Raw genomic sequence first — 25,205 nt, forward strand, 5'->3', positions numbered from 1 at the left:
AATAAATAAGGACCACGATATGTAATTGAGAATTTTGAGAGTCTTGTTGTTTCAAAAGGTATCTTAAAGTTGCTTTTTTTAAACATATTTATTTTACAACCACAAAGTACTTGCGAGTAACCAATCACTGATTGGCAGTAAAGATATACAAATTTAAATCATAAATATAAAGTTCGAAATGTACGAGGTAAATAAAAATATAGTTGCTTACAACTCCGAGACATGAATAAAATAAATACCAATTACAACAGTATAATGACGTGTAAGTAAAAATAATCCGAGAAAAATATCTCTATATTACTCCAATTAAAATAAAAAATACAATAAATAAAAATAAATCCGCTGATTTTTTGGAGGAGAGTTTAGATGTTTCACTATTAGTTTATTTTTTGGTATTGTATTTATTTATATTGTTTTTAAAAAAGTGTGCTGTAAAATGTTCTGGAACCAGACTTTATATTTAATCATGAAAAGGATATTTTAAATTATCCTGTTCCTGTAGAAGCTTTGGGTGGAGAAGCACTAGAGTGTCGTAACAAAATTACTAAAAAAAGATCGGCTACAACATGCTCGCTGTGCTGAAGAAAAGAAAATTTATTTGATGTATTTACACGTGCAATGAACTCATCAGATCCAACTATAATTTCATTATCTTTAAGTACAAGATCAAAAATAAAACTAATATTCTTCTGAAATAAGTTACAGACCTTTTAGTACTAGAAGAAGTAGACGTTAATTCAATAAATGACAAAATAATGATGACACATTAGATGATGACAACAATATTGATCAATTTAATGAAAACTTTAAAATAGATGTAAAAATTGATGATGGTTAGAATAAAAAATAACAATAAAGGAAAATCTTTTATTTGAAAATTATAAATAATTTAAAAAATTACTAAAAAAAAAAAAGAAGTTTATTCAATGTTGCTTTTTCTAAAAAATTACTTAGTTACTAAGGGCGGGGACAGAAATAACTTTCTTCCTCTTCCCTCCTCCCCTCGACCCTTAAAAATTTTTAAAGACATGTTTTTTTTTATTTTAATGATAAATTATAATAATTTTAAAGTAAGTTTGATATAGCATTTAAACTATATAGTTTTAATATGGTGTTTCAACCAAACCCCCTCCCCGGGGAAAAATCTTATTATCGCTAATGCTTCAAAGTTAAGTTTCTTGGAAACTATAGATTAAAATTATGTGAAATTTCGAATATATACACTTAACTATATACATTTTATTTAAATTTTAAAAAAATTCGAAAAATAATTTTGACCACCCTTTTGTATGTAACCGTACCACTGTGCAACGGGTTGTGTTAAAAATAACAAAGAATAAGCCGCCATCAACGACGTGCAGTAGCAAGATTTAAATAAATGAAAACGCATGTTAAATAATAAGATCCTTGATTTAAACTCTAATTTAGTATGCCAGTGTGGATAATTATAAAACAACAAAAAAAATCTATGAGCGCTAATAGAAAGAATATAATTGATGCCTTAAAACAAAAACGATCCAGCAAACCTTAATCATAACATTCCAACAAACACCCATATAACCAGTGCATTCTTAAACAATTTAATTAAGGTATCCCATGCACAAACCCTTTAAAAAGCACATTAAAAGGAAGCCCGCAAAAAGTACTACTTAGATATTATCAAACTATTTTATTATCTTTTATAATACAAGATTACAATTAATAATACAAAAATCACAAAAAGTTACTTTCATTAATACAGTTCTCCAAAATCTTGAGCAACAACTTAATTTTCGCAATTTATTTTATCCAACAGCAAAATAATATTTATTTTAGTTCTTGAAACCTTCGTTTTTTGTTTGTAATAATAAACTGCTCGTTTGTCGGCGCAAAAGTGCAATGTTTCAACTAACCCCGTGTTCCGACTAACCCCAATCTTTCCTATTGAAAAAGTACTTTGCCACACTCAAGCTGTTGAACGATGTATAAAACTTGTACCAAATACTTCTACATCAGTTTGTGGAAATAAAGCAAGAGATGGAGTCATCCGAGCTAAGCTTACATCTCAGTGTGAATTACCAAAGTTTGAAACTGAAAAACATTTCATAAACTCATTAAAATAAATATAAATTCTGCCTAAATGATTTTTACTAGAAATGTTTTACTCAACAGTTTTTCTATTTTTATTTTCTTTCTTCTGTTATGTCCAGGGTTCCAATTTTACAATGTCCTAGGTAATGAGTCTTTACCATCACTATAGAATCTATGGCCTAGTTACCTAATTACTAAAACAAAGTAAAGGAATTTAATGACTATACGGAAACCTCAGTTTTGTTTGATTTTTAAATAATAAAAGTTTCGAATAAAACTTAGAACTTGTAAGTTTTTTATAGGGCTGTAGTTTTGCTGTTTGGAACTCTGTTAGTGATTAGACAAAATATTTTATTTTAATTTTTATTGGTAAAAATATCTAAAAAAAAAAAATTAATAATTATTAAAAAAAATTAAAAAGCAAAAAATTTTAAATTTTACCAAATATTCTTTATCGTTATATTCTTCTGCCAGCAATGCAGAATATTCGATTCTACTCACAATTTTTGTATTATTACATCCGATATTACCCACAATTTCTTAATAATCAACAAAACTAAACTGTAACTTATTTTATTTTATGTCAACATTTTTCAAAAATAAATGCAAAAATATAAACGTAGCAATTACAAAAGTAAAGCCTTAAAAAATTGCCGAAAGCAAGGACTTACAAGCATAAATTAGACGATGAGTGGATCGATAGATAATCATAATAGGGACCTCAACCGTATTAAGTTTTAATGAATGTTCTGTTTTTGATATAAATTTTTCATCATTATAAATCTTTTTTTACAGTTGATATATTTGCTGTAATTAAAGCTATATAATAAATATGCCGTTGCTAAGAGCAATAGGTGAGCGTTGAAGTCCTTAGCAACATAAGTCGTGAAAGCAAAAACCACTTTTAACAAATTTTTCTTGCATTTTCTGTCTTTTTTTTTGTTAAAAGTAACGTTTATTTCGTTCTCTATAATAAATATATAATAAATTTTACGTTTAAAAGCCACTTTTCCGAGAAATTAAATAGTTCCAAAATAATATTAAACTAGGAAGAACATAAAAATAAAGTTAATTTATGTTTTTCTAAAATTCAATTCTCTGGAGGAACCTGAAGAAGTTATAATAACTAGAACATAAAAAATTTATTTTCTTAATATGCAACAATTCGCACTTCAGGCAATTTAAATTTAAACTTTTTTTTTTTTTTTTGTTATGAAAATTGCTCCACCCTAATAGTTAAACCATATTTAAAGTTAAAATTTACCTTCCCAATTTTATTGTTGGAATCATAGGTCTTGAAAAGAAGTTAATTTTATATTTAAACAAATAAATTAAGATAATAATGAAATCATTAGGAACATCTGAAACATTAACAAGTAAAACAATCAATGGAAAAGATAAGATTAAACTGACTAAATTAAATCTAAATAATCGGTTTCTGGTATAAAATAAAATGACAAAATAAAACTTACGTGATAATGATAGCTGCCAAGTTATTTATTGTTCGTTTTTATTTTGTTTCAATGTAAATTCAAAATATTTCGCTAATTTTTCATAACAAAGACACTCTAGCAATCAACACTAGCTTCATATAGCTACTTTAATAAAGAATAAATCAAGAACACATGTGTGTTGTTGTTAATAATGTGTATATATCCTGGTGTATACATATTGTATTCTAGTAAGAATGCCAACAAAAAAAAAAAAGGGTCTTTTTTGGAAATTTTTTTAACAACTAAAATTAAGTATTTTTCTATTTAAATTGAAAATTTACAAGCATTGATTTAACACTCCGCCGGAAGCGTTCTTTTTTAACTTGAGACAAGTTGTATCAAACACGTCTGAATCTGTTTCAACCAACGATAAGAAAAATAAACAAAAATTTGGCAATAAGCAATAAGAACCATTTAAAAAGTGCTATATTTATTAAATATATATAATTTAATTAAAAAAAAGTAACATGCTAAGGCCTAGTTTCAATATAAACAAAATGATAAAAAATACCGTTCAAAAAAAGTGATTTAATTGTGCTTTTAGAACCATGGCCCCCACAAGGAGCGGGGGACTAAATAGACTTCTAGCACTAGGGAAAAGGAAAAGGTGCTCTAAACGTTTTTAACGGCTTTTTTTATCGTAAAGAGCCGTCTACCAAATAAAGTGCAAGTCAACGCTCGCTTACGTGCCACAAATGGAAGTCAAGCCATGCTAACAACCTGAAAAAGAAAAAAAGAATGTGCAATACTATATATTATTAAGCCAATTTATTTTATTATTTTTACGCTCTAAAGAAACTTTATTAAAACCTGGGGCCGTATTCTTATCTCTCTCATCTCTCCTGGTAAACAGTTATTTTCGTTAGAAATTACGTCAACAGAGCTACATCAAGTTTCCGACATCCAAATTAAGCTAAAAAAAACTAAAAGATTGTTTCATACTTATACAAAAATTTTCAAATTTATGATATGCTTTTAATATAATTATGCAAAATGTTTAATTTTTTGGGATTTAGAAATTATTATATTTCATTGGAATAATAACACTGATAAACAAACAAAATTTTTGTGTGGAAATCTTGTTAACTTGGTGGTTTTTTAAAGACAAATTAAATATGCTGATTTCAAATATGCAAACCATTTCTTTCTATCACTCTCAGTTTTTGAGATATATGGCATAACGCATTTATGCATGTTAAATCAATTTTAATATAATATAATACATGGAAATCTTTATAGTGATATATTACTATAATGATTTACATGAATTATTTAATATAATTTGAAGCAATTTAAGTTATTAATATATTATTATTTAAATATTATATTTTGTTTTTATAAGTTTATAAGTAAGTTTTTATAAGTTTATTTGTTTTATAAGTAAAATATTATAACAGTTTTAAATAATTCATTTAACTTCGTGATTATAAATTTAAAACGTAGCTAGTTAAATCCTGAAAATCGTTTTTTAACTATAATTGTATTATATATAAACTTTTTTTTATTTTTAAATTCGATTAAAGAGAAATAAAAACACGATTTTTATAAATATTAAAAATACAGTTTAATATTAATAAATATTGTCTGTTCACCGTGTTCATCGCTTACAGAACCAAGGTTTTCTGGAAAGTTGTTAAGATGCGAGTCAAGAAAATGAATTTTGAGGGACATGTTACACCCCATATCTCAGTAGGCATTTAACCACATCTTCAAAATTTACAGACTTGTTATTTCCGAGAGAATTAGCAACGACGGATTTAAATTCCAGCCGTGCATTTTTTTCAATTCCACTAAGTAAATTTTTAAAGTGGATGTCAGTAAAAAGCTTTTTTATTTGATGGCCTGTAAATATACCTTCTTTCACCTTAGCGTCATTCAATTCAGGAAATTTGTTAAGTAAGTACATAAACGACTCTGAGTCATTGTGTAGCGCCTTAACAAAAATTTTAAGTCCTAATTTTAAATAAAGTGGTGGCATAATAATTTTATCACGTTCAACTAATGGCAATCGAAAGACATTTTTATTTCCTGGCTGCATTTTATCTCTGATTGGCCAATCTTTCTTTATATAGTGTTGCTTTCTATCTCTACTGTCCCATTCACATATAAAGCAACAATACTTTGTGTAGACTGTTTGCATTCCCATGAGAATTGTAATTACTTTTAAATTACCGCATATTATCCAATTATATTTACCATAATCAACTTTATTTAATTGCAGCGACATTGTATTGTATGTTTCTCTTAGATTGGTAAAATATGCAATCGGTACAGACGCATATATATTTCCGTTGTAAAGCAATACTGCTTTTAAACTGCTCTTTGATAAATCAATAAATAATCTCCATAATTCTATATTAAGTTCAATGGCAAGGTTTTTCATAAGATTCTCAATATCCGTGCAATAACATATATTCTTATTAACTGAAAAAAATATTACCAATTCTTTGTGACGGTTTCGAAATTTAGAAATTGTTGTACCTGGTGCCAATAAATTAAATTCTAGAAGTCGAGATCCAAATAATTCAGCTTGGTCTTTTGTCAGCGTCAAGTCTCGCACAAGATCGCAAAGTTCCGCATTATTAATTAAATGGACGTTTTCGTCATGCTCGTTGTAATCAGAGTCTGAACTACTGACAGAAGGCACAATTTGAAATTCGTCTAGCATTTCTACATTGATATTATATTCAGTAGGTGCAGTAGGTATTGGCAAAGTGGCAAGATTATGAAGTATTGACTTTGAAACTGATGCCAGATCAGGTTATTTAACAGACAATTAAGTTTAAAATAAAAATCCGGCAATATTTACAGAACAGAAATAATAATCCGTAGGATGGTTGCTAGACTCCTGCCATATCATTGGAACACCAAAAGAGAAATGATTGTTCTTTTTTGCTTTTCTTATCCAACCACGCAAGTTGCATGCACATGTTGAGCTGATAAAATTTGGTGCCCAAGCCTTATCCAATCTACTTATGAATCAAAATATAATTCATACGCTTTTTTAGAAAAAGTTTAAACGTTTTCCATTGAAATTTGTCTGTTAGATAGCCGCAGACATAACAAAACATATTTTTTGAAGTAATACAGCCTCTGAAAGCCATGATATTAACTTACAATTCGATTTAAATTTAAATAATGATAAAACTATGTAAACCTTTTTAGAATAAATTAAAAAAATAAATAAAATATAACAAAAAATAGAAATATATATTTCTATGCTTAGTAAAAACATAGAAAATATAATTTTACGAATATCTCAAAAACCTGGCGTGATACAAAAAAATGGTTTTCAGATTTGAAATCAGCGCTAAAAACTATATTAGAATATATAAATGACATAGATTTCCACAGCTTGTTTATCGGTGTAATAGGAGCAATTACTTAGTAAAGCGCCGGCTCCGATAAAATAATTGAAATACGGATCCGATTCACGGTATTGTAAAAAGTCATCAGTTTGAAAGAAATTAAAAGAGTTTAATTCAAAATTGTTCAAATTATTCAAATCCATTTTTATTTATAGATTATACCTAAGTAAATAAAAGAAATTCTTTTTAAAATCACGCATTATTAGTTTGTTATAAACAACCTTGGCATATTTACCTTTTTGCCTTAATTCTTTAGCGTCTGTAAAGAACTTTTTTTATAACTCGCTTGTCCTTTCGCAAAAATCTTCGTTTATAAAAAAAAATTTATTTCAAAGTTTCATATTTATGTACAGTGTCCTCAATACAAAAAAGGGACAGCATGATTTTTTTACAAAAAGCAAAAAAAAATTATTTTTTCTCAAATATTTTTTAACTATATTCAAAATATGTCAAATAATAACATCTATTACAAAATATTTGTCATTAAAAATAAAAAAAAAGTCAACAAAACAGTTAGACTTATAACAAAACTATGGAATTAGTAAAAATCTACTAAAATAGGAAACTTCAACTTTTTTAAAAAAGAATGGTAAAATTGAGAATGTAAAAAAAATGGTAAAATGTTTTCTAATTTTGTACATCTATGTTGTTTAGTATAGAATGCTTAACGCAATTACGTTTTTCTTTGATACAACTAAATAAAAATTCAATCAGTTTTAAATATAATATTTATTTTAAATTTTTGGTCGCATAACCTTTTGCATCAATAACCACTTGGCACCTGTGGGGCATGCTTTCAACTAGCTTTGTTAACAAGCTAACTTCCAGTGAATTCCAACCTTTTAAAAGTGTCAAAAATAAATCATCTTCATTAGAAGCTTTTTTATTAAGAATCCAATATAGACCACAGGTTCTCAATTGGATTAAGATCATGTGATTGTGCCGGCCACTCAAAGGTAGGTATACCAGTCTATTATAGATCTTTTTTTTTTTTTTGGCTGTATGTTTTTTTGGTCATTATTTTGTTGAAATATATAGTTTCCATCTGGAAATAGATGTGTTATACGAGGTTTTAATTGGTGAAATAAAATATAATGGTACTTATGTTGGTCCATAATTCCTTTAACTCTGTACAGGTTTCCCACTCCATGAGTAGTAAATGCACCCCAAACCATAATTTTTTGTCATGTTTTATTGTGGCTCGTTTGCACTGTCGATAATATGGTTTCCTTTTTTTTTTCTAGATCCTTTCTCGATTACAATAATGTAGCACAAAAGGTAACTCATCTGTCCATATGACACGTTTCCATTGATATGAAGTCCAGCTTAAATGATCTCTGCACCATTTTAATCTCTTAAAATGGTGCAGATAAAACGATTTTTCACGTTAATAAAAGGCTTTTTTTTTGCCACCCTGAAGTAAACTCTTCATCTTTCTTTATTCTTGCAACAATTGCATTGTTACATAAGTGTTCAAGGTTTAAATTTTGCTTTATCTGACTCACTGATATCCTACGATTCTTCATCACTTCCCTCACAATCAATCGAACTTCTCTTTCTGTTGTTTTTTGCTTTCTTCCTGACCCTAACTTTCTATTAATTGAATCTTGAGAAATAAATCTGAACACAACTCTTTGAACTGCAGATTTACCACATCCAACCTCTAAGGAAATATTACGCAGAGATCAATCTGCATTGTGCATTTGAATTATTCTACCTTTATCATAGTCTGAAACGTGTTTTTTTCTAATTTAGTAAATATGAATTTTAACTGATAAACAAATGATATCGTTTAAACTAAATGCTAAAATGCTATAAGTATAAATGTCATATACCTAAATATACTATAGTTAAAAAACAATATAAAACCACGTGTAACACTTTATAATGAGAAAAAACTTTAATGGGAAATATAAAATATAGTGTTAAAGATATCCTTTTTTACCTGTTGTTAATTTGAAAGTCTACCTCCTTCTTTTTTAATTTCTTTTCATTTTAAATATTAAAACAGTTTAAATATAATAAGCATCTAACAATGATAACCAAATAATTATGAAAATTTTGTGGTACAATCAACTTTACTTTATTATAAAAAATATATACATTTTTTTCATTTATATTAGTTTTCTAGCAATTCTGCTGTTTAGTTGAATTTCAAAAGTTTAATCAATTATTTTTTTTTTTTTATTAAATAGTATAATATAGTTCATTATTTGTTTTAAATTTATAATCGAGATAAAAAATTTTTAAATAAGTGATACAACATTGACTTTTATAACTTTTAACAAAAAAGTCATGCTGGCCCATTTTTTTTTTGAAGACACATATATATATATATATATATATATATATATATATATATATATATATATATATATATATATATATATATATATACATATTTTTTTTTTTTTTTAATGAGAAAATACAACTTTATAATGACCATTATAAAGTTGTATTTTCTGGTTAAAATAAAATGGTTTTATAATGGCCATTATAAAACCATTATAAAGTTGTGTTTTCTCATTTAAAATATTTCAATACTATTTGATCTATTTTTTCAAAAAGATATTGATCACTCTTAAACAGACAAGATTTGTATTTCCAGCAATATACAACATTTATCAATATATATTGATAAATGCAACATTTATCTATCTATCTATCTATATATATATATATATATATATATATATATATATATATATATATATATATATATATATATATATATATATATATATATATATATATATGTATATATATATATATATATATATATGTATATATATATATATATATATATATATATATATATATATATATATATATATATATATATATATGTATATATATAGATATAGATATATTATAGATATATATATATATATATATATATATATATATATATATATATATATATATATATATATATATTATATAAATATTTATTATACACTTAAGAATTATATACGTATGTATTATATGCATTCATGTATTTAACATACCTATATGCTTGTAACAGTGCGTGCATTATAATCAAATGCAAAATTTATCTAATTTTATAACAACATTTATTTTGAAATTTAATAAGTGCATAAAGAATATACATAAAATTTTTCACAATTATGGGATAAATCATATAAATTTTATATTGTGTGTATTATAGCTTATTTTTTATAAAAGTTCACTTATTTGATTGGATACCTTTTTTTATTTTTCTTAATATAATAAAAAGTTCCTTCGATAACCGTTTAAACAGTGGGGTATAACAAGGTTAGATTTCGGCGTTAACAGACTTCCGATAACTTAATTTACTCCTGCCATTCAATACGAGGTATTAAATGTTTATCAACTTTATTGTCATTGAACAAGTATTACACAAATAAGGTTGTATTTGTAAATGTTTTTAATGTATTTATTTTTCTTTATTTATATATTTTGGTTTATTTAGGTTAGTTTTCTGTGTTAAAGTTAAATGGATTTATATTTTGTAAGTGTGTAAGTATCTTTTATATATGAAGTGTTCCTATGTTTATGATGTGTTTTAATGTTATGTGTTTTTAGTTAGTGTATATTATGTAAGTGATTATTATGTTGTTTCCATGGTTTTAAGAGTTGTGACTTGTATTTGTTAAGAGCAAGAATGTTGTCCTTGCTAGTCAAGTGGTTTTAAGTAAAGTCTTTTTTATAATCTATTACTATCTGCTTAATCAGGTATAAGATCTAAAACTTTTATATTTTAAATAATAATTTTTTGCAATCATCATGTTTGTAGTAATAGATAAACCTTATGTTGTTTTAAAAACTATAAAGTAAGTTAAAAAAATCAGGAAACTTAATTCGTTTTAATAAACAACACAATTCAAGTCCTTTATCAATTGTACTTTATCAGTTTATGTATTTAAAGTATATTAGTCTGTGTTTTTTATTTTTAAGAATTCGAGAACGGTGCTCTTTTCAAAAGGTCAAACTTTTGATAAAGTTGGTATGTATCTCGAAAACCCTTGCTTCTCACACAGTAAACTCTATTTTGCATGTTCAAGAACAAGTTTGTTTAATAGCTTTTTTTTTTATTGATGAACATTTATTACAAGGTATGTCATTTTAAAAATGGTACACAAACAATGTTATTTACAAATGTACTTATCTATAGACCATTGTTGTTTTACAATTTAATATCACGTTGTTTATAATTATTTAACAAAATTAAATTTGTTACTGGAATCCAGTTAATGTTACTTAAAAGCCAGTTGTTCTTACTAAAATCCCATTTTGGTACTATAAACCCGGTTGTTACAGATTTTATGATATATTTCTAATTTCTACGTGTTTTAAGTGTTATAATGTTACGTGTTTATAATTTGTATGTGGTTATTATGTTGTTTCTGTGGTTTGAAAGTGTTGTGACTTGGCTTAGTTTACAGCAAGAATGTTTGTTCTTCCTACCCAAGTGGTGTACTTTGCAAAAATGTGAATTGGCTTTTTTGAGAGAAAGAATGTTGTTCTTACCAGGTAAGTGGTGTAATGTCATGAATAAAATCTGTTTGTTGTTGTAACGCCATTGTAAAATCTGTTTGTAGTTAATGTAATCATAAAATATCTAACTTTTAATTAGATAACACGTTTTAATAAATACTTCTTATAGCCAGTGTAGTTGAGACAACAGCATCAACAAGTGCTGCCCAAACAGTAACAGGAGCTACATCTGCTAAAGTAAATGAATGATTTGTAGTTTTTATAGGTTGTTATAAAAACGTCACGATAGAATTTTATACGTTACTTTTTTTTCTAGATTTACTTTATGGCGCCTTTTTGGCATTTAGAAAATTGAATAAAGGGCCCACAAGGGGTGCGTCAATACCATCCCAACGGGTACGCGACGTTGGAATAACGTTGAAATAACGTTGATTGACGTTGATCGACGTTGATCAACGTTATTTCAACGTTATTCCAACGTCGTGTGCCCGCTGGGATAGATTAATAGAAATAGACTGTTAAAAATGTTTTTGTTAATTTTAAATTAAAGATTCAAAAAAATTTCTTATTAAAATTTTGTTTATTGGCTTGCAGTTTCTAATGTCTTTTTTAAACAATTGTTTTTTTGACCTACGTTACACTGTAAATCAGATGTCTCTTTTTTTATTATGTTTAACATAAAACAATAATTTATTTTTTATAAAAGCGAGTATACAAAATGTTACAAAATTTGATAAACTTGGTGTTTATCTCAGAAAGCCTTGGTTTTCACTCAATCACATTTTATGTAGCACGTTCCATAATTAAATCATTTGATAATTTGTTTTTTAAATTTGAAAAACAAGCATTTCAAGGTATCTTGAACGAATATTACACAAACAATTTTGTATTTTAACTTTTATATTTGTAATAGTTTTAATAATTTTTTTATATGTCATGTTGTGTGGTAATGTGTGTTGTTTATTTTGTGGTAATATGTGTTATATAAAGTTATATGGATTTATGTTTTTTAAATGTTTATGTAGGTGTTTCTATATGTGTGCTGTTAATAGTTAAAATATGTACAATAAACTCTGAATAACTTGATAACCTATAATAACTTAAACTAATTTTAATATTCCAGTTAAGCCCTAATTTAAGGATTATACTCCAAATAACTCTAACATTTTCTAACAAGCTGATTTCTTGGTCTTTTAGTGGTTTGAATTATTCAGAGCTTACTGTAATACTTTATGCTATACCTTAATTTTGTGATGCTATTGTTGTTATGTTTTGTATTGATAGGCGACTTGGCATAACTTCACATCGGTGTCTATTGTTAAAAATGATTATTGGGTCATTTCATTACTGAATCTGGCTACATATTCACTAAAAGCCAAGAGTTCTTTTTTTAAATAAAAACATATTTCTATCTTATAGGGATTACTTCTTTCTAGCGACGCTTTTTAAAAAGAGTTTATAGTCTAAACTTGCAAAAATAAATCTTGAAAATTTCTTGAAAATAAATAACATTTCTTAAAGTAAACTTTTTATTTGTTCTCTATTTAGTCGCATTTTGAGTATTCGAATAAATAAATAGAGTACATAACACATTAATGTGTCACTAATGTAATAACAATTTTGTTCCATTTTTAAGTTAAATTCCTTTTCTTATGACTGATTTTCGAATGTTTTTCTACATAGAACAATTTAAGAAACGTTCTGAATATTGATCGTTTTCTAAAAGCGAAAACGAAGTTTTGTTAATCTTAATAGTATTTACTAAAAGCTATGTAATAATGAAATAATATTAATATTTATATTGCTTTTAAAAGTACTTTTATACTTTTTTATGTTAAATAGATTTCTTTGTAAATTTCTTTTTTTCAAAGTTTTTACTTTTATTTTATCTCAAGAAAAATGTTTTTTGCATCTCTATTTATATTTTTTCACTTTGGACTAATATATATATATAAATATATATATATATATATATATATATATATATATATATATATATATATATATATATATATATATATATATATATATATATATATATATATATACATATATATATATATATATATATATATATATATATATATATATATATATATATATATATATATATATATATATATATATATATATATATATATATATATATATATATATATATATATATATATATATATATATATATATATATATACATAAACAGTATCGAACAAAACGAGTGCAACCAAATAAGGCTAATTTAGTTTCTTTATATAAAAGTGCTGCATTTTTCCAATTTAGAGAAATAACTATGTAACTGTTCAGAGACAAAGTTCTTCAAGTTTTTATTCATCGCAAAGTTCATTATTTGTTCACGAAAGTTAATAAATTAATCAAAAGTATTAAAAAAAGTTGATTTCCTTCTGGACAAAACAAGTGCAACTCGACAAAATGTTGACCAAGCTGTATTTCGCTATCAATATTTCGTGGCGAATCCTTTGTTTTCGATCACAGCCTTGCATCTTCGAGGCATAGATTCGATCATTTGATCAATGAAACTTTGTGGAATCGCTGCCCAGGCCTTTTGGAGTTGTTCAAACAGTTGATCCTTATTACGAACACCTTCACGAGTAATTCTGCGGTTGACGATCTCCCACAGGTTCTCGATAAGGTTGAAATTCGGAGATTGAGGCGGCTAATCCATCACCAATAGGTTTTTGTCTTGAAACCACTGCTTGACTACTTTTGCAGTGTGTTTCAGATCGTTGTCTTGCTGAAAAACCCATTTTATTGGCATATTCCATTCAGCATGAGGTAACATAACATCTTTCAGGATATTTTTACACATGAAACGGTCCATTATTCCATCGTTTTGATATATTGGACCTAGACCGTTAGCAGAAAAACACCCCCAGACCATTACATTGCCTCCACCATGCTTCACGGTCTTATGGCAGTAACGTAAATCGAGGCATTTTCCGGCCGGTCGACGTACACGGCAAATGCCATCGCTCTCAATGATGTTGAACTTCGATTCATCACTGAACAGGGCAGTTTTCCATTTCTGCACATTCCAGTCAATATAAGATGTAGCAAATAGGAGTCTTTTCTTCTGGTTTTTTAGTGAAATCAGCGGTTTCTTTGCAGGGCGTCGAGAAAACAATCCGGCTTCAACAGCATGTCCTCTGATTGTTCGGTCCGATACAGGCAGCTCTAATTGCTTTTATATCTCGACTGATGATATCCAGGGATCCTTCTTGACGGATCTGACGATCATAGAATCCTCTCTAGAAGTGGTGGAACGCGGTCTTCCACCTTTGTTATCTGCTGCCAACTTCCCCGTAGAACGATATTTGGAACATAGTCTTGATACGGTCCATTTTTTCAGGCGATATTTATCACAAATACTTTTTTGTGACATTCCACTTACGTAATCGCCAATAATTTTCTTTCTTAGTTCCAATCCAAAACTTTCGGGAGCCATTTTCGCACTTGAAGTCATAAAAATAACAAAAATAAATAATCACGCTTCTCAAGGCTTACGTGTTACATTTACCTTGTGATGATAAAATAATGCTCTGTGGAATACAACGTCTTAGTTGGATGTGGACTGTATTGATGTAATGAAACACTTGTTGTATTTCACTTCTTGTATTAATGTTCTTCGATAAAACACTTTGATAAAACTCACTTCGATAAACTGTCTTGATAATACTGACTGATTGACTTCCATATACTGACTGAATTACATGTCGATTTACATGTCTCTTATATAGTAAAATGAACCTGTGTGAACCTGTTCTGGAAGATTCTAGATGCTTCTTTTCGATGCTTCTGGAAGCTTCTGGATGAGTCTGGATGCTTCTGAATGTTTCTGTGTATTTATGGATGCTACTGGATGCTTCCAGATGCTTCTTCTGGAAACTTCTGGAAGCTTCTGCATGTTTCTGGAAACTTCTGGAAACTTCTGGATACTTCCTTTAATTATTAAAAAACTTCCGTGACGTTGACACGGACCAAACTTAAGAAAATGGAACAAACCAAAAAAGTTGCACTTGTTTTGTCCGCTGCAAAATGGCACTTGTCAACGAAATTTTGCCTGTGTGCTGTCACCTGTCAGCTATTTGTTCATGTTATGGCATGCTATGACTCCAGACTCCTGAACTGTTTGCTGTGGTAGTATAGTTCGTTTCGTTTTTAAAACATGTAAAATTAGGAACACTTTTTGGCATTGTTCGATATTGGTTGCAAATGTTTTGTCCAATACTGTATATATATATATATATATATATATATATATATATATATATATATATATAATATATAGTTTTTTCATAAATCTTTAGTTTTTTGCACTTATTTTGTGTGGATATATTGATCCTTTTTGCGTTTTTTTTTTTTTTAATATACATTTCCGTTATATTTTTATATGTAAATAGAAACTATTTATACTTTTATCGCTTTTGGTGATTACAATCCAGATAATTTCTATTTTGCTATAAGTATCGATTTGCTATAAGCATCGATTTGCTATAAGTATCAGTTTGCTATAAGTATCGATTTGCTATAAGTATCGAATTTTAATAATTATTTAAATGCCAAAATCGGTATTAAAAACAGTTTAATTTTGTTAAGAGATTATATAAAAGTTTATATAAAAAATTTCAAACAGATAAAGCTGATTTTGTGTCCTTTTGTTTTTTAAACAGATTTTAATGTTTAAAAAAAAATAATCTATAAAAAATTTTATTATATCCAAAAGCTTCCAAAAAAACCGGGAGAAATGCTACGCAACTGTCATTTATGTTAAAGATATATTGAAATTATTATTGTAAATGGTTAACCATTTACAATAAATGTCAAGTCAAAAATTTTAAATCGAGTAATTTTCTGCCGCTTATTTATTGGAGTAAAGAGCCATTTTAAGAACAAGTTCAGCTATAGTCGGATGGGAGACATAGTTACCATGACCAGTATTGTACGAGTCCTGACAGCTTTTTGTAAAATATTATAATTTTGTGTGCTGATTTTTTGTTACGAAACTGTATTAATGTTTTAATTGTATCTCTACAAAGTATGATTTTTGTTTCTTACGTAAAAAATTTTTTTCTGTTTAAAACCATTATTTCATATTGGTATATTGGCCATTTTTCCTTTGTTCTATTATATATCCGTTGTATTTTTATATGTGTTTTGAAACCATTTATACTTTTATCACCTTGGTGATTACGATCCTGATAATTTCCACTACATGCCTTTTTAGTGCCACTTTAATCACAAATAGCAGCTATTATAATTTAAAAACAGCTTAATCGAAAGAGTTTGTTACAGAAAAGTTTCTATAAGATATATTAAACAGAGCTATATTTGACATTACTAGGAAAATATTTACAAAGAAGCTATATTTAACATTACTAGGAACATATATACAGAGAAACATATTTGACATTACTAGGTTATATGACCCGTTTTTTTGTCCTCATTTACTTTTTAATAAATATAATCTAAATGATGTATATAAAGTATCACAATACTTTATTATAGCCTAAGGTTTCCAAAAACACCGGGAGAAATGTTAGACAACTTTTATCTATTTAGTTAATAACTAAGATATTTAGATAAATATAAAAAGTAATAATATAAAAATTAACAACAAAAAAACGTTAAGGCGATATAATGAAATTTATTAAAAATGCAAGCCTGTTTTTATCTCTTTTTATCGTTAAAAATTTTTTTTTTGCTATCCCTGAAATGAAGAAGAAATAAAATACAAGTTCAGTGAAAATATCTAAAATTATCATTAAAACATAATGTCTCGTAAAAGCCTACACAAGACCATCTATGCGGGCGGCTTGCATAGCCCGCAAAGTCCATTTTAAATCACAGCTCGTGCAATTATTTACTCCAGCTGAAACTTGTAATGTATTGTTTATTATAATGGAATTATTTCCCGTAGTTATGTAAATGCGATGAGACACAAAAATAAAAACTCCGTATCGATTTTAACGTATTTCAATATGGCATTGTTGCGAGCGCATAAGTTAAACGTTATTTATGCGTTTTGCTCTGCATTTTACATTATGTTTTACATTTTATTTGCATAAATGTTGTCAAAAATATTTGAAAAACAATTTTAACAATTTAACTTTGCGCTCTTGACTGTTTTTTGTTATAGTTGCAATACTTCAAATCAATTAACTATATTTACTTAAATATTACTTAACCTCTTTACAACAAAAGCAATAAAAATAAAGGAATCAATAAAACTTATTAAATGTTTCTAATTTAATTTAAGAATTAAATTCTACATGGATTTTTAGTCAAAACAAAAAAGAATCTAAAAGAACCAAAAAAAAGTACTAAAAGCTATTGAAATGAGCTCTTAGTTTAAAATCAACTTAATTTTGTCACAGATTCTCCTACATGTTATATCGATTATTAACAAGGTTTATATGGTGCCGGGATTAAACTCGTTTGTTTGTTGTAAGGGTATGTTTGCTTTAGTTTGTTTGCTAAAAAAATCAATATTTTGTTACTCTGACCATTTTTTTTTTTGTTTAAACAAAACCAAGAAAAAAATTTTATAGTAGCGTTATAAAAAGTATTTAGTTTAAATATATCACGAACTTAATTTAAGTTAATAAGATTTATGTGAAAATAAAAACTCAAATGAATAGCATCGGAACTGTTAAACAAGGGGATGTCACCAGTGATAACTTGAACGTATCAATAAATGGTACCAATTTAGAAAATGTGAAAGATGACTGTAATCAAGAAAAGTGGTACTTTATTGACAAAGATATGATCCCAGCTAAATTAACTTATCTTTTCATAGGTGCAGAAAGATCATCGATATCACCTTTTTTAAGCATTTTTTTAATAAGCATTGGTCTAAACGTAAAACAAGTTGGCTATGTTCTTTCTTTTTCTTACACCGGTCAAATTATAGGAAGCGTTTTTTGGGGTGTTATAGGTGACAAAACTGGTGCACAACGAATTATATTTACATTATTATGCTTTTTTTATGGTATTCTTTCATTGTCAATTCCAATCGTTAGTTCAAGAATCGGAGAAAGAAGTAATAATCAGTGTCCAATTATATTAAATAATAATCTTTCTAATAGCACGTTAAACAACTCAATAATAAGTGGTAGAAATTTTAGTGGATATGTTCCAGTATCGTCAACAACGTTGACTTATGTTATAGCAACTTTGGGTTTTTTTATGGCATCTTTTAGTGGAAGTATTTACAGCTATATCGATGCTGGAGTTATTGAAAAAGTGAAAACATCGGCTAAAAGAAAAGACTTTGGCAGACAATTCATGGTTTCAAACATTGGCTTCGGCTGCGGAACATTAATTTCAGGGAAGGTAATGGATAAATTTCCAATTGCAGACATCTCATGTTACTTTGCAGTATATCTTGTTTCTGTAACGTTTTTATTTGCATCATGTATTAGTTTTCATTATTTATATAAAAATATAAAAACATCTCAAAAAGAAGTAAAAAATAAAGAAGTAAGTGGAGATATTAGGTCCGAATCCTTTCATAAAGATCTTTTAAAAACGCTTTTAAACTTTGAAGTGAACCTCTTTTTTATCACAACCATTGTAAACGGTTTCTTGTATAGCATTTACTTAAACTACTTTTTTTTGTTTATGAGGGATCTTAAATCTACCAATTTTTTAATTGGATTAACAGTTGCATTTGGATCAACATCAGGTGTGATTGTAAACTTTTTTAGTGGAGTAGTCATAAAATTACTTAGAGGAACATTTAACACAATGATTATGTGCACATTTCTTTGGTCGGTTCGTTATTTCATATTTTACTTCTTGAAAAATCCTTGGTTAATCATACCGTTACAACTTACATTACATGGGTTAGGTCTTTCACTGTTTTTTAGTGTAAAATCAGAACATTTAAAACATATTACTCCAAAGAGTATTCACACAACAATGTTTGGAATTGTTCAATGTTTACATAGTGGCGTATCAATGATTATTGGAAGTCTAATTGGTGGTGAATTATTTTACACTTATGGCGCTCGAAAGACATTCCTTTATGCTAGCATATTTGCACTTTTGTGGTCAGGAGCTTTGTCTGCGTACTTTATAGCAAAAAGGTTTAGAAGATTAGGTGATAAAAATACATCCAAGTTTGCTCGACTACCTAAATTCTTAATTGAAAATAACTTTTATGTAAATAAGAACTGCGAGGAAATCACTAAATTTTAAATATTTAAAGAATTACATTTATAAATATATCTGTAAAAAACTTTCATAATATATTTTTTAATTAAGAAAAGTTATGTATTATGTCTAACTTGTTATGTAAAAGAAATAATACTTAGTTTAAAAGTTAAGTATTTGGCCGGGTGACTAACAATGAGCAATTGCTTTTACTCAGTAATTGGTCAGCTTTACATGAATAAAAACTTTAACTATTTTGCCTTAGTTTTTATTCGCGTAAAGATGAACAGTTACTGAGTAAATTGCTTAACTTTGCGTGAATAAAAACTAGAGCAAAACTGGTAACGTTTTTATTCTCGTAAAGCTGACCAATTACTGAGTAAAATCAAATGCTCATTTTTATTCACCCGGCCTATTATTTCTTTAATATAACAGTTGTACAAAGTAAAAAAAATCAGATCTGTATTATTAAAACGGTCGTGTGTGGTTAATGTGCGGCTGTGGCGCAGTGGTTAGAGCGCTTGCTTTATAAGCAGAAAATTTAGGTTCGAAACGAGCTCTGAACAAATTTTCGCGTCACGGTAAGGAAGGAGGCGCGAACTTTCCGGTTAAATGCACTTCCGCGGTGCTCTGTAATAAGACCGTTAGGACTTCTTGGGGCACCTGAAAATAAAAATAAAAAATAAATAAAAAAATAAAAAAAACAATTATATGTACATCAACTCGAGCAAACGTCCAGAATTATATTTAGTCTTGCTGAGTGTCTTGAAATAATTTCTAAGGAGCATGGAATAAGAGGTATAGATAGGTAGGTCTAAGTTTCAAAATGCTATCATTTATGATGGACCATAAAAATTGCTACAAAAAATTCTCTTGTCAGCCGTGACATTAAAGTGCATTTTTAGATATAAAAACTGATTTTAACGGACCGCGTTTTGTTAGCTTTTTTTGTAAAATCTGTCATTGTGTTAAAAAAAAAAGAAAATCAGTCAAAGTTGCCGCTCAATTTAATGTAACAATTGTTTGGTTTGGATTCAATACAAAATAAGACAGGTTTAATGATATGGAGTACAGTTTGCTTCAATTAAGTCGCTCATTGCGGCATCAGTAAACTGTACTAAAAGTGTCTTATCATTCACAGATATACTAGATATCAAATTTAAGTTACTATTTCCTTTTGATAAACTTCTTAAAACTAATGTCTACAAACTTTTTCCTGTCCTTACGTTTAAATAAAGTTTCTAATCAAATTTTAGATTCCGATGAAGATATCTCTTAATCATTGTACTTAGTTCGTAAATATTATGGTATAAGCAAATTCTGCACTCTTAACTTTAATAAAATAGAATGAATGCTCTCTCTTTTTTTTATCTAACCACATCATCGTTACAAAAATACTTTGAGAATTTAAACATAATACTATCATTAATCTGTTTTGATTTTTCCATTGTTTTTGTAACTGAAACAAGATTAAAAAAAGATCTTCAATTCATAAATATCACATTGATAGTAACAACATTGAGCACACACCAACTGAATCCTCTTGTGGTGGCACATTATTATATGCACCAAGAAATAAAAAAAAACTATTTATCGAAAAACTTGTATAAAAATTTTACGTTTGTATAAAAAAGAAAAGATAATTTAATGATTTAAAACACCAAACTATTTAGAGTTCATACTTGTTGGATGTATTTTTTCTAAAAATCTAATATAAATGTCGGTTGGATTTATAGACAACCTTGCATGGATATCAATGTTCCTAATGATATCATGTTTGTCCAACTTTAAAAAGTATCAGCTGAAATTAAATCTGATACCTTCCTTGGTGATTATAATATTGATCTGATACATTTAATTAATTATATTGCGACGTCTGATTTTTAAAACTTATTTTTCTTTTATAATATTCGCCCTTTTATTATTTTGCCGACTAGAATTACTGAAAAAAATAATATTGATCTGATACAATAAAATAATTATATTGTGACGTTTAGAATTTAACTTTACTTTCTTTTTATTACATTCTTCTTTTTATTACTTTGCTGACGAGAATTATTGATCACTCTCCTACAATCATTGATTATATTTTCTCTGATTTAACAACTAATGAAACTATTTCAGGAAATTTGACAACTTCTGTTATTAATCACTTACCTCAATTTTGTATTTTTCCCAATTTCAATAATTTACTTATACCACGCAGACACAAATTTTAAGGCAGGAATTTTAAAAACCTCAATAAATAAAACTTTAGATCTGACTTTTTAAAAAGTGACCAGAATGATTTCATAAAGTCCAACGATAATAACTCATGTTTCCAAGCATTTATTACTAAAACAGGATAAAAAAAGGAATCTTATCAATATAATCAAGTTTGAGAGTAATTTTAAGGGATATAAATATATGATAATTGCACTAATTTAACCTAAAGTTTAAGTAACGTTAAAGAAATTTTTCTCAGTAATTTTAATTACTGAGAAGAATTTAACATAAAGTTTAAGTAACGTTAAAGAAATTCTTCTCAGTAATTTTAATTACTGAGAAGAATTTCTTCAACGTTACTTAAACTTTATGTTAAATTAGTTTAAAATTATCGAATTATAATTCGATAATTTTATCAAAAAAATAATCAGGTACTCGTTTACCCAATATCGCGTCGTAAATACGCACCCTTATATTTTGTAATATAATTTCTGCGCTTTTTTATTTCTCTTAAATAAACATTTCTCTAAGCAGGCCCGTCGAAAGGCGGGTACAAAGGGTGATTTTCACCCAGACACAAAGGCTTTGAAGGCGCCAAATTTTCATCGAATACTTTTTTTCTTTTCTTGAGAATATAAAAATATATAAATTTATAAGAATAAATATATAAAGGTTGATAAACTTATTTTATTTAAGGATAAGTATATATTAATTTATAATAAAAACTATAACAACTCAAAAAAACTTTATTTAAATTTTCTTAAATTTATTTCGTGTCTACTACTGTACATTTTTAAAATTTTTTTAATGAATTAAGAAAAAATCATGCACAGGATCCTCAACAAGTAGGCGTAAAAGGGGCATACGTACTCCGGGCGCCAAGATATTAGGGGCGCTAGCGGAGCCGTACTAAGGGCGGGATCAGCAGAGCTGCGGCCAAAGGTGCAAAACTTGGGAGGGTGCAAAATTCCCATAAAACTAAATTGAGAAAATAGTTATCACTTGGAAACAAATAGTTACGTAGGGCTCTTTAATATTGGTAAGAAAATTAATCAAAATTGCGCCTTACATAAATTCCAACTTATTAAAGCTTATTTAGTGAACAGTAGAGCGCCCTTTAACACTAACATAGTTGATATATATTTTTAAATTTGTTTATTGGTTTCCGAAATGTAGAATAATGAATTTCATTCAGAAATATCAGTTAATCCACCGATTTTAGGAGAAAAGTACCGGACAAAACTTTTTATTGGTTTAGCATGGGTCAGAACAAGAACAAATTTTTCTAAACACGTTGAGTGATTTTGATAACAGAATACGACACTTCATTATAAATTGGTATGAAAAAATTAATTATAATGGCAAAAAAAATTTTCGCCACTGGTTGCTGGACAGCATTAAAAAATTCGTTGATTTGTTTTTGTTTTTTCAACAACAAAAACCAACAATTTTTTAGAAATTTCAAAAAGATTTTGTAAGTGGAAAAACTAAAACCAAGATTTCCTGATCATGAAAACAGCAATGAACACCAAAAACTCTCATCTGATTGGAATTCTCTTGAAATAAACCTTGAAAAAAGGAAGATTATGGAATCTGATCTGCAGAAATTTATAAATGGAGAGATGAAAAAGTGAAGAGACATCTTGAAAGTGATTGTTGATACAATTTTGTTTTGTGCCAAAAACAATTTAGCCCTTCGGGGGCATAACAAAAGCCATTGGTTAATAAAACATTAGAATTTTTCAAAACTTGGTTTAGTTGATAAGCGGTATTTATTCTTTAATGACTGAACGCTTTGCATTTGTTAAAGCAAAAAAAACGTTCTACTATTTTTCTCGAACTCAAAATGGCCTGATTGAGTTAATTGGGAAGAAAGTCAGAAATGAAATATTTTCAAGCATCAAAAAAGATAAATACTACTCTGCTCTATTTGACTGCACTTCAAATATCTCCCACAAGCAGCAGATAACCCAAGTAATCAGCTGTCCATACCAATGATGAAAACTGTAAAATATAGGAAACTTTGTGGATTTTATTAAATCTCACCAAAAAACCGAAGAAGGTCTTGCAACAGAGATCACTGAAAAATTAGAGAAAGATAATCTAAAGATTTCTGATTGCCGTGGCCAAGGTTACAACAATGGAGCCAATATGTCTAAAAAATACAATGGCGTCCAAGCTCACATACGTTCTCTGTTTGATTCAGCCAGATTTTTTGTATGTGGAGCTCACACTTTATATGTTGTTGGTGTCCACCCTGCTAAGGTTTGTGTTTTTAGGAAAAGTGCCTTCTTTAACTCTTCAATTTCTACATCAAGATTGGAAAAACTGATCAAAAACAGTGACCATCTTACTAAAGGGAAACAGTAATACCAAGAATGCAGCCTTGGGAACTCTGCTTATAATAACTTTGAAAAAATTTTCCTAAAAAACTATAGTATGCACTTCCCAATTAAATTAAAACTAATAAAAGAAAAATATTTAAAATTTCCTTGGATCACCAAAGGTATACAAAAATCATCAACAAAAAAAGCTATATACCAAATACTTAAAAAATAAAAATGAGGCGAAACTAAATGTTTATAAACAATACAAAAAACACGTTGGAAAAAATTAAAATAAATTCTAAGAAAAACTATTACTTTTACTAAAAAAATTCAAATGATGATATTAAAAAAACTTGGGATATCATGAAAGAGATAATTGGAATCAAAAACTGCAAATAAAATAGTTCACCTACTCCAATCGTCACAGATAATAAAGACTATGATAACAATAATGTAACTTCAGAAAAATTTAACTGTTTTTTGTTAACATGGGTCCAAATTTGGTTTCAAAAATCCACTGTCCAAATAACTCATTTGAAACTTTGAAACTTATCTAACTAATGTCAACAATGAACTAATATTTAAAGAACTAAAAATTGGTAAACTCGTAAATGCAATATACTCTGTTAAAATTAACAAGTCTCCAGGTATCATGCAACCAGCAGAAAAATAAAATACCAATCTGTGAACAATGTCTTTGAAAATCTAAACATCTGTAAATAAAATGTTAAAAGCAAATAAATTATCTTTGAATACAGAAAAAACAAAATACATCCCAGCGGGTATTTGACGTCCAAAAGACTTCCTTAAGATGTCTCATTTCTCGTCCATAAGACGTCCTTAATTTGTCTCAAATGAAACACTTGAGGACATCTGTTCCAGACGTCCTAGGGACGTTTTTTGCAGACGTCCGAGAGACGTCTTTTCACCCGCTCTATGAACGTCTCTGGCTGGTTTCATGTAAAAGAGAATTCAGACGTCCTAGAGACGTCCTAATTTTACCAAGACATTCATTTAAATAGTACTTTCAATACATGGTTGGAAAGAAGATATATAAATTTTTATATTTATATGTGTGTATATATATATAT

The 25,205-nt window shown here is 27.7% G+C and overlaps 1 long non-coding RNA gene across 1 annotated transcript in view; it reads left to right on the forward strand.

Moving 5' to 3' along the window:
• The first annotated feature begins 10,162 nt into the window (after positions 1–10,162).
• Positions 10,163–25,205, forward strand: part of LOC136080962 (uncharacterized) — a 25,345-nt gene continuing 10,302 nt past the window's right edge. Inside the window, exons 1-4 of the long non-coding RNA XR_010638765.1 lie at positions 10,163–10,268; positions 10,386–10,432; positions 10,871–11,446; positions 11,580–11,647. This is a non-coding gene — a long non-coding RNA (uncharacterized LOC136080962). The remainder of the gene's footprint in view (positions 10,269–10,385; positions 10,433–10,870; positions 11,447–11,579; positions 11,648–25,205) is intronic.

The sequence above is a fragment of the Hydra vulgaris genome, chromosome 06, assembly GCF_038396675.1.
Source record: "Hydra vulgaris chromosome 06, alternate assembly HydraT2T_AEP".
Lineage (NCBI taxonomy): Eukaryota > Metazoa > Cnidaria > Hydrozoa > Anthoathecata > Hydridae > Hydra > Hydra vulgaris.